This window comes from Python bivittatus, unplaced genomic scaffold, assembly GCF_059951505.1.
Source record: "Python bivittatus isolate LINGU-HERP-01145 unplaced genomic scaffold, Pbiv_v1 ctg000430_np1212, whole genome shotgun sequence".
Lineage (NCBI taxonomy): Eukaryota > Metazoa > Chordata > Lepidosauria > Squamata > Pythonidae > Python > Python bivittatus.
In genome coordinates, this window is record NW_028277071.1 from 5,923,814 (window position 1) to 5,934,768 (window position 10,955).

Below are 10,955 nucleotides of genomic sequence, written 5' to 3' on the forward strand. Positions count from 1 at the left end.
GGTTGCAAAACTCCACATGCTTGGTAGATAGCAACAAAAAAGTTAGTTTTCAGTATCTTTTTGCTGCCTCATCTAGATTTTTGCAGTTCAGATATGGTAGTCCTAATGCAACAGCCCTTATAAATCCTCATATACTTTTCTTTCAATTAATACTTTTACAGGCAGATTGGATGCTGGGAATGTTTACACTCTCCTCAGTAAAGTCAGTGAGGCTTGTCCCAAGATACATCCCACAAAATCTCCGTCTGTTGTCCTTTGCCATGAGAAGGTACCCGGGCGACTCTGTGTAGACACTGCTGCTCTTAACCCAATAGCAAGACAGTTGCTTGAACAACTAGAACGTGGAGAGGATCTCAGAATAACATATGAACCCAGAAATGGGAAGTTGCAAGTCATTCAGCAGGTTTTCTGAGGACAGAGTCAAAACACTTCCTTTTTCTTCTTGTAATCCTAAGAATGGGGTGGGCGTGGATGTCTGTGTTTGGAGGGTGTGCACATGTATTTATTACAAAATTTTCATGCCCCTCCTTCTTGCAATTCAGACTTTTCCTCCTCCTCCTCCTCCTCTTAGAAACCAGTGTGACCTGTGGGTCCAAAAAATTTGCCCAGTCTCCTTCTGCACATGATGTATCCCCAATGAGGTTATGGGTTGCTCAGAAAGCTTCCTCTTGTTTGACCTGTTGCAACAAAGAGAGCAAAGATGATGATTTCCCCCACATGACAGATGCAGTTGGTGTAACTGGCAGATACCGTTTGGGCTTACAGACTTGTGTGCAGCGAGTTTTGTGGTTCAGAGAGTTGTGTGAATCTAAATACCTGGGTTGGGTCTGTAAAGTGCAGTTCAGTGAACAGTAGGCTAGTATGTCACGCAAACTTAGACAGAGTTAGTAGCATTGTAAAGACAACCACATTTATTATTCAGCAGACAAGATAACAGTATCACAGCGGACTTATGAAAAAGAGAGAGAGGGATAGATCAGAGGGTGAGAATTGCCAGAGATTATGGTCCATTAACAAAGCAGTGCTTGAGTATGACCCAGACATTCTTGCATTGATCAGCTAATGTACATATGCCCTCTGTTTAATTTAGGAGAAATGCTGTATTCTTCTAATGAATTCTAACTCCCCCATTTCCTCTAATGGAATTGAATCAGAGGAATTGCTTTGCAAGTGACCATTACCTTCAGCTCAAGGGCAGACAGACCTGCACCACTGAGATATTTCCCCACTGAATCTTTTTTTAAAAAACAGTGCCATATCTGATGTCAATTTTCTATCTCCACTTTTATTCATGTCCTGTTCTAAATGTTTATCCCATTTTTCTATTTAAAAAACACTCCACCCTTCTTTTGTGCAGAGACCGGCCAATTTGTCCAATGTAAAATGTAAGATACCACTTGGGTAGATGAGCAAGTGAAACCCTGGTATTTTGGCTGAAAGGCTTAAAATAATATAGTTTAAGAAATGAAAGGGACTATTTAGGCCAACAAACCCAACTCCCTGCTCCTTGAAGAGATCTAAATAAAAATATCCCCAATAGATGACCCTCCATTTGAACACATCCAATGACCTTTCTGGGTCATTGGTTCAATTGCTGAACTCTTGTTAAGAACTGGGGGCGGGGGGGGGGGGCAATGTTCAGTTGGAATTTGCCTTCCTGTAACTTAAATCCTTTATTCCAAATCCTGCACTCTGTAGCAAGATAGAACGGATCCGAAGCACCTTCTGTGGGACATTGTCGAGATATTTGAAGAATGCTACCAAGTTCCCTCTCAGTTTTCACATTTTGAAGCCAAAAATTCTCAGTTTGTTGAAAGTTACTCACAGAACTTCATTTCCAATCCTCTGAGCACACTTGTTGCCTTTCACTGAACCTGTTGCAATTTTTATGAACTTTTCTTAAAATGTAGTTCCCAGGATTAGATGCAATACTCAAGGAGGGGTCCGACCAGTGTGAGAAAGAATAGAATTATGACTTCCCATGATTGGGAAACAATATTTCTGTTGATGCAACCTGGAACTGCACTTGTCTTTTTTGTAGCCATTTGACACCACTGACTCACATTTAATTAGTGATCAATATTTATTTCAGGTTCTGTTTTATACATACAGTAAGCTGTGTCATCATGCTGCCAGAGATGGCATCTGGCTCTGCCACAAAGTTGTATTGTTTTGTCTATATCACATTGTTTGTGGTATGATTTGCTGTTGTTGGTAAATAACTATTTAAGCCTTGGGGATTAAATACTGACTTACCATACCAGGTCCTGTAATATGGAAGCATCTATATCCAATTTATTAGGACTAAATTTGAGTGTTTGGATATGGAGATCCTTTGGATGGGATCATTCTAAGTCATAAATATGGTTGTTTGGTTTTGGCTTTAGTTTGGTGTGCAAATCCAGATGTTATGGTTTGCAAATCATAGTTTATAGCTCTGCATGTTGTGTGACCCTAACCAATAGCAAACAATAGCTTAGCAAAATATTTCTACATGGAATGATTTTTCAAGGAAGACAGTGTGTCCCTTCTATCTATGTAATTCTACAGTATCTTATCTGCTCTGGATTCCCTATCTTCTTTTTATTCTGCATCTTTTCCTTGTATGAAGGGGCAATTTCCCATTTCTGAATCGATACTGAACATTAACATGGCTTTGTTTATGGTTTTCATTGTATTTCTGATTTTAAAAACTCCATGATTATTATTTCCAAGATGGAGAAATGCTATAATTCTTAGATTGCTCATTAGAATTAGTGAATTCTATCTGTTGAATTTTGATGGGGATGGTAATTTCTGCAGTTGGTGTGCCAGCTCAGCTGCCTTGCCAAAAAGATATTAGTGGCGCTATTCAAGAAAGGGAAGGGAATTACCTCCATCAAAACACCGGGGTAAAAACTTGTTTCCAACCCCCCCACCCCTCACCCCCCCATAGGCCAAGCCCATTATTGCCAGCAGACAGATCAAGAAGGGCAAAGCATGGCATGTAAATGCTTTCTTTCAGAAATTTACTGACCCCTTTTCTCTGTGAACTTCAAAAGGGGTATGCAAAAAGAGGAACTGCCACCTTTAGTCATAATGTAAAGAGATAAAGAGTTTGTTAAATACCCCAAGCACAAATAAAAAGAAATAATTACCCACACCCACAGGGTATTCAGAAATAATAGTGTAGGAAGGAGGAGAAGGAGAAGGAGAAGGAGAAGGAGAAGGAGAAGGAGAAGGAGAAGGAGTGGTGGTACAAGAGGAGGAGAAGGTGAAGAGAAGGAGAAGAGGTGGTGGTACAAGAGGAGGAGAAGGTGAAGAGAAGGAGAAGGGGTGGTGGTACCAGAAGAAGAGAAAGTGAAGAGAAGGAGAAGGAGTGGTGATATAAGAGGAGAAGGAGGAGTGGTAGTAGAGGAGAAGGAGAAAGAGACCTGTGGAGGCTGAGAATTTTAGTGGTGCCATGTCTGGAGGGCCATAAGTTCCCCACCTTTGCGTTAAAGACTTAAAAAGATGGGTAGAAAAGTGGATTTCAGCTGGGATGTGGTTGATTTCAGTGCCCCAAGAGTGAGAACATTTTTAGGCACATACACCCAGACACACCCAGACAAACACACTAAGTTCAAGAAGTTCGCACTAAGTTCCATGGCTCCCTTATTGCACAGGCATTTGGGTTAAGAGTTGGCTGGGTGTTTTATTATTACCTTAGCAATTTGCAGTGGTAATGGTTATACAGCTGCAGACATGTGATTTTTTTTTAAATATTGTTTTATTATTTATGTTACAATTTATTTTTATTTTTTGGTTTTGAATTTGTACACCATCTAGGGTCATCTTGTTGAGACAGGTGGCTATATAAATTGTTTCAATCAATCAAGCACCCGCCAAGGGGACCAATTTTTTCTTCTCAGTGAAAGAAAGAATCATCCTACAAACCGTAGCCATAGAATAAAATATAGATTTTTTTAAAAAGCTTATTTATTAAAGTGGTGGCATTTGGTTCAAAGTGATGATTACCTTATATCAACTGTAAATAAAGCTAAATTAAAATATTTGCTTTAGAATTTAGCTATTTTGCATTTTCTTACAAAACTCTCTCCAGTGCTGTAGGCCTTCTTAAGAGTTGCCAGTAGCTTCCCTTTCTGCCTTATACTGAATCCTTTGCTGCAGATACAACCAAACATGTTTTTTGTCCCACCACATGCAAAGTTTAACTTGGATATGCTTCCATATTGTTGTTAAAGGTGTGGTAATGAGAGCAGGCTGGAATATTTGTTGACTTATTTTGATTGGTGTATTTAGAGTTTGGCTTACTCGTTCTTTGGCAGACCGATCTCACCCGCCAGTGTTGTGCAGCGTTTCAGAGTATTGGATGAGACACCCGGGTTCAACTCCATGTTCATCCAGGAAATCCATGGGTGACTTTGGAATAGGTTATTGGACTTGTTCATATACCGCACTAAGCCAGACTGAGCTTGGTTCTGGCTAACGTATTGTGCAGACTCAGCTACTATAGTATGGAAGCCATAATTTATTATTTTGTGTGTTGTGCAAACCCTATTAACTGCTGATTATTCAGTAAAACATGGCTTAGGATGATATGCAAACCTGATTTATGACCAGTTTTGCAAATCATGCTAAGTCATAATATGATTCAGTAAGTATTAACTTAAAAGTTTATGCAAACTGAGACATTATGATTTAACCCTCCAAAATGTAATTATTACCAAACCTTGACTTAGCAACTATGCATCCCCAACCAAGCTTTCAATCCCATTCACCTTAGAGGGTTCTTAGGAAGATAAAATTAGAGGGAGGGATATTTTGTTTTCAACCTTCAATACATTGAAAGAAAGATGAAAAATACCTTGTATCCATGGAATAGGCAATTGCCTTAGTGGAGAATGTCTCTTCTCCTTATCTGTCATAGAACCCTGGGCTCCAGGTATAGAGATTCCGAATACATAACCATTAAGCCTCATAATTGTCTCATGTAAGTTCAGGGTGTGTCCAAGATAAGAATTTATTAGTTGATTCCCGAACAATTCCTAGTACATTGGCAAGGTACTAGTTGCTTCATAGTCAACACCTCAATTCCTCTCCCTTCCCACTCTTCAAGGAAGTTGATAAAATCCTTAATTTGTAATCATTGAGAAATAAATGTGCATTTATTTATTCAGTTCATTCCAAGTTAACGTGACAGTTTGTGGGAAGCAGCACTTCCTGGCCTCTACCCCTGAGCCACTGTCTTGCAACTGGCTCCATTAGATGAACACCAAGGTTTGGGGGAGGGCAGGGGAGGAAGGGAGAAAGTCCATAACAAAGAATTTCCCTCAGATTTGTTAGCATCTTTCCTTGAAATTTTCCCCACATAGTTCCCTTAGAGCAGATTGTACAGTAGTGGTTCTCAGTGTGTTGTTTCTTTAGACCAGTGTTGCCCAAACTTGGCCACTTTAAGATGAGTGGACTTCAACTCCCAGAATTCTCCCAGTCCACTCATCTTAAAGTGGCCAAGTTTGGACAACACTGCTTTAGACCCACCAATTACCCTATCCCAGAACCTTTGTCCCAACAAGGCAGAAAGAAGTCTACAAGAAGAACAGAAAAGCCCCGCTGGATAAGGCTAATGGCTGCATAGTCCAACATTCTGAGTCCAATTATGTCCAGTTGGATTCCTTTGGAAATTTATAAGCCTGGAACAAGAGTCCCTTTTCCTACATTTAAATCCATTCAGAAGGTGGTCAACAGCCATTATAAGTAGCCATGATAGGCTAAACCTTCATGAACCTGTCCACTCTCTTTTAAAAACCAGGCTTCTGTTACCTCAAGTGCTAGGAAAGAAATCCATAGTTTTATTATGGGCCATGTGGAAAAGCTTTTCCTCTGTTGGTCCTGAATCTTCTTGCTTTTAGTTTCAGTGAATGAGCTTGCTTTCTAGTACTGTGAGGGAAAGACTACATTTTCTCTCTCTCCACATTATCTACATCATGCATGATTTTAGATACCTTTGCCCTGTCTCCCCTTACCTTCATTCCAAGCTAAAAAGACCACCCCTTCTGAGAAGGTCATCTATATGTTTGTTTATATAATTGTTGTGTTATTACATTTATCATTTAGGGTGAGTTTGAAAAGTATAACACAACAATATATTTAGTGTCCTACCTAAACTCCTTCCAAATCCAGCTATGGTTTGTGTACAATGAGTTGAGAAACACCTTTGTAAAATCAGGACAAACACACCCGTGCATGTGCAATCTTCACTTCAGTTTCCAACAAACCCCAGGGTTTTCCAGAATTCACTTCAAAGTCTCTGTTCCATTCTGTGCCCTGTTTTTTGAAAGAATGACTTAGTTGGGACCAGTCTGTCTCTCTTTTTAACAATACTTCAGCTCAGGGTTCCTCAACCTTGGCGACTTGAAGATGTGTGGACTTCAACTCCCAGAATTCCCCAGCCAGCATGGTTGGCTGGGGAATTCTGGGAGTTGAAGTCCACACATCTTCAAGTCGCCAAGGTTGAGGAACCCTGCTTCAGCTCATTCAGGTCTTCTTCCACATTCTTAGTTGCCTTGTGGAAGCCTCCTAGATTGTCCAGTTGGTTCACAAGGTGGAATAAAAATCAATTAAGCAATTGATAGCCTCTTCCTTCTTTACTCTATTGCATGCCTTAACAGATGGTTCAAGTCCCTGAGGAGGAAACATTTTGGCTGCAAGGCTTTAGAAGCACGGCTCAGCCTGAAGCAAGTTGCGTGCAAAGCTCAGTCTGAAGCCTGCGTTCTTGTGCTACCGAGGATCCTGCTATTTTGCCCTGCTGCCCACCCCTTGCCCACAGACCGGCTATACACACGCCAGACAGATCCCTGAGGCTCCAGGCTTCCTTCTCCCTTTCATTGTCTTTTTAAGTTTCCATTGCCTTGTGCAAATGGGCCAGTGGAAAGAACGCTGCAGGGGCAGGAGATAAGGCGAGCAAACAGGGCCCTTAACTTCTGTATGTCTGTGCAAGGAAGGGGGAGGATGTTCTTTCACTTCCACCCCTAACCTCCCCCCACCCTTCCTTCGTGACTTTGGAAAGTTTGTCTATTTGGAGAAGGAGGCGGTGGTAGGGATGATGGATAGGAGGGATCAAGGCAGCCAAGAGCTGTTGGGTCCAGTTTAGAAAAGCTGGACCTGCATTTATCAGGAGCCTTTATAAGGCAAGAGAGATAGCAGGTCAACCTGTTGCTGGAGAGAGATAAGATATCAAGGGCTGGTGTGGAGACACTGAAGGAGCAGGTACAGAAAGACGGGTGATGAAACAAGTGACCTGCCCCTTCATCTCATCTTCTGGTCTCTGCAACTTCTTTCAACTTGCTCCCAGTTCCTATGTCTCTGCAGTTGCTCTGCTCTTCATCTCCCCCCTGCTTTCTCACACTTTCTGTCTTTATTCCTCTTGATCATCAGTTTTAAATAATCCACAGCAGCATCCTAGGCTGGAATGGTTCTTCCCATTTTAACTTTGGGGAATGAAGGCCAACTTTCTCACCTGGAGGAAAACCAAATGTAAACCTTTTACACATCTATTTTTATGGCAGTGCTTGGAAAATCCTGAAATACAAAGTGTGAGAAAACTGATTTTTCTTACTGGATCTCTCTGTCTTTCTGTCTCTGTCTCTCCTTCTCTCTTATATGTGAGACAAACCTTTAGAAATATAATTAATTTGGTCTTTTGGCCTTCCTACTTTAAGGAGAATAATTACTGTATTTTGTTGTGGGGTAGCCTTTTGGAAGAAAAAAAATACTGCTGGATGAGACCAAGGTGGGTATAAATATCCTATTTCCAGGGTGGGAGAACCAGATGCCCCCAAATTTAATCATCAGGGCAGGAAAACGTATCGCCCCTGTTAATGGAGTTTTGATTTTTAAATAAGAGAGTGATTGTGCTAGCCTAGACAAAAACCAGCCTTGTGGCTCTTAAAGGACTAATACATTTATTACAACATGAACATTGTGGTCTTGTAGTTAGTTATACCACAATAAATCAGTTTCATCCTTAAAGTGCCACAAGGTTCTTAGTTGTTCTTTGCAGTTGGAGTTAATAACTGTCAAGCTCATCTGAATGGGTTTATTTCACCTTTTTCTGATGAGATATTTTCCCCATGGACTAATACTGTAACATAATGGAACTAGACAAGTCAAATCCTTTGGGAATGCTGGAGTTTTCTTTCAGCTTTTTCTTTCTTCTAGAAGAAAATCTATTGAATTCAATGGGATTTACCTCTGATTTTATATATTTGTATAGGGTTATATAGGGAGGTTTCTATAGCTCCCCGCTGAGAGGTAAATGAATTAGCCCAACTTAGACCCATTATAAGAGGTATATGAATTAGCCCATCTCTTCATTTCTCTCTCATAGAACAGGCTACATGATTCAGCTTCAGTATGAAAGATGGAAATTTGATAGGCTGATGTGCTAAATTAAAAAATGATTATGACCTTGGCAAGACCAGGATGGATGAAGACCATGCCTTTAAATGTGTACTACCATTGATTTTATTTCTAATTGTTTAGCATGACCATTTTTACTGCTATTGCTTTTTATAAAGTAACATACTGTAGTTTTCCACTGCCATTTTATTATAGTTCATATAGTTTTAATATTAATATTAATTATACTTGTACCAGGAGATGTTACTGAAACAATGGTTATATATGCTTTGGTTACTATTTCTGACTTTTAGCTATTTTTTCCATAGGTTTTTACATTTTATATTAACATTTATAGCACATGATTTTATAATGCACTATGTTGCACTGTTGTTTCCATAATCTTAATTATTTAATATTTTTGTAATGACATGATTTTATAGTTGTGGTAATAATTCTAATATTTCATGGCTGTATGGAAGCAAGAGACTTGGACTTGAGTCTAGAGTCAGTAGTTGTAATATCTTAGTTTTCAGTTTTAAAAATAAATAAAGAGAAAGGAAGGGAAAGATCTGGGATGAATACAGTTCAAGTAGACCTGACAATGATCTCAAAAGCTCACTCATATTGGAGTCACTTAAGGACATGTGTGTACAATTTTGAACTGGGTGTTTTGGAACAAAACTCTTCAGCTTTTGATCTGAAAACACATATTTCTGCTTTTCAGGTACACAGAAAGAGTATGAGCAATATATAACTTTTGTTTTCCCAGGTCCAGCAGCAGCAAATGTAGATGTAAATATTCTGTAGGTTTGCTCTTATTTTAAACATCTCTTTATCTAAGGTACCAAATTCCAAATCAGAGAGTATTGAGAAACTGGCTTATATATTTTTTTATCTTTCCCATGTTATGTAGTAAACTCTTTTTAATGCTTTTTAATATTTTAAATCACATGGTTAATTTGCCAGAGAAATTCAGTTACCGGGTAGGTGGCTAATAAGAAGAAGCATCTTCATAGTTACTGCCAGGTACCTTTCGCCTTCCTCACAAGCACACACTATGTGTGGATGAGGACGTCTATAAGGATAACTTTTCTATCTTGTTCAGGGCCCTCTTGTGAGGTTTAAAATTTGGGGATGAAGGCTTGTCACTGCAAATATATTTCTGGGTCCAAGAACTGTTCAACTAAGGCTAAACTTAAGCTGTGGCTTTAGCTCAGTAAGAGAGAGAGTGTAATACAGTAGTTAAGCTGCTGGGCTTGGATGAGATGGGACCAGGATGGGGCAAATCATGAATCTTTGCCCAACCCCTGGCTTGTTAATGTGGGGATAAAATTAGAGGAAGCAGCCTTGCAGAAAAGGCAGAATATAATCAAAATAGCTTGAATAAATAAGTAAGCATCTGTTCCTTCTCTTCCTATCAGGTGAGAACAATTCCAAGAAGGCCATGGAAGATTCCTCATCCTATAAGACTGTCTTTTCTTTTGGACGTTTCAAACTCCGGAAATTACAAAATGGTCCCGCTTCGGAGCAAGACAATAGCAGTCCCAAAGGTTCAGCAGATCTTCCATCTTCCACACAAGCAGAAGAAAATGGATCCCTTTCAGCTCCACCCGATTATGAGACTTCGATTGATGCCTGCCCTCGCTATGAGTTTTATGCGCTCTCTGCACCGCCTGGACGTCGGAAGATTCGGCCCACACTGGACATGCTGAGGAATGCAGAACCGGTAAGAGGGTTCTGCTCCATGGTGGTCATGGAGAAGAAGTTGGCCTTTTTCTCCATGACAACATGGGGTAGGGAGAGTTTTCTTCACACATGACATCTAACTGTGGTTTCTTTAATGATAATTTACTGAATTAACTGCAAATGACCAGGTTCACATGAAATGCTAAGCTATAACCTATGGTTTAAAATTGCCAAACTATTTCAGATGGGCTCATCTGTTGCTTTAAACCATAGTATGGTTTAGTTTCCATTTAGCCAGCTGTCTGAACCCTAACATTATGGTTTATAAGTCATGATTTATAGCTTAATTTGTTGCAAGATCCCAGCTAGTTTCAGTTTCTTTAATAAATCATGATTACAATAACCATGACTTTGTGCAAAGCGTAAAACAAACAGCAGCTTCCAAACCATAAATTTTGGCCTCAGATCATGCATGAACCAGATTATTTTTATAGAATGTACTAAGCCATGGAATGCAGAATAAAAAATTGCTAGCTTCTCCCTGCATGCCAAACCACATGCATGGCTTTATAAGCCACGTAGGCTAGATTTATTTTAAAAAATCTAAATCACAAACAAGCAAACTACAGTCTGACTCAGTGTGGTGCAGTTTATGAACTCAATTATTTTGTTCTGTGCTATTAAAAGAAACCATGATTTAACGCAATGTGCGAACGTAGCCAAATTGAGTCTCCAAGTGTCACAAAAAGAGCATCAGTCTTTTCCAGCGCAGCCATGTTATTTGGGGATGATGGAGCCAGAATCCAGCATACTTGGAGAGTGTTAAGGAGGAGAGGAGCCATAAAATGTGAAGACGTGTAGAACCGCAGAAGATTCGCATTGGGTCT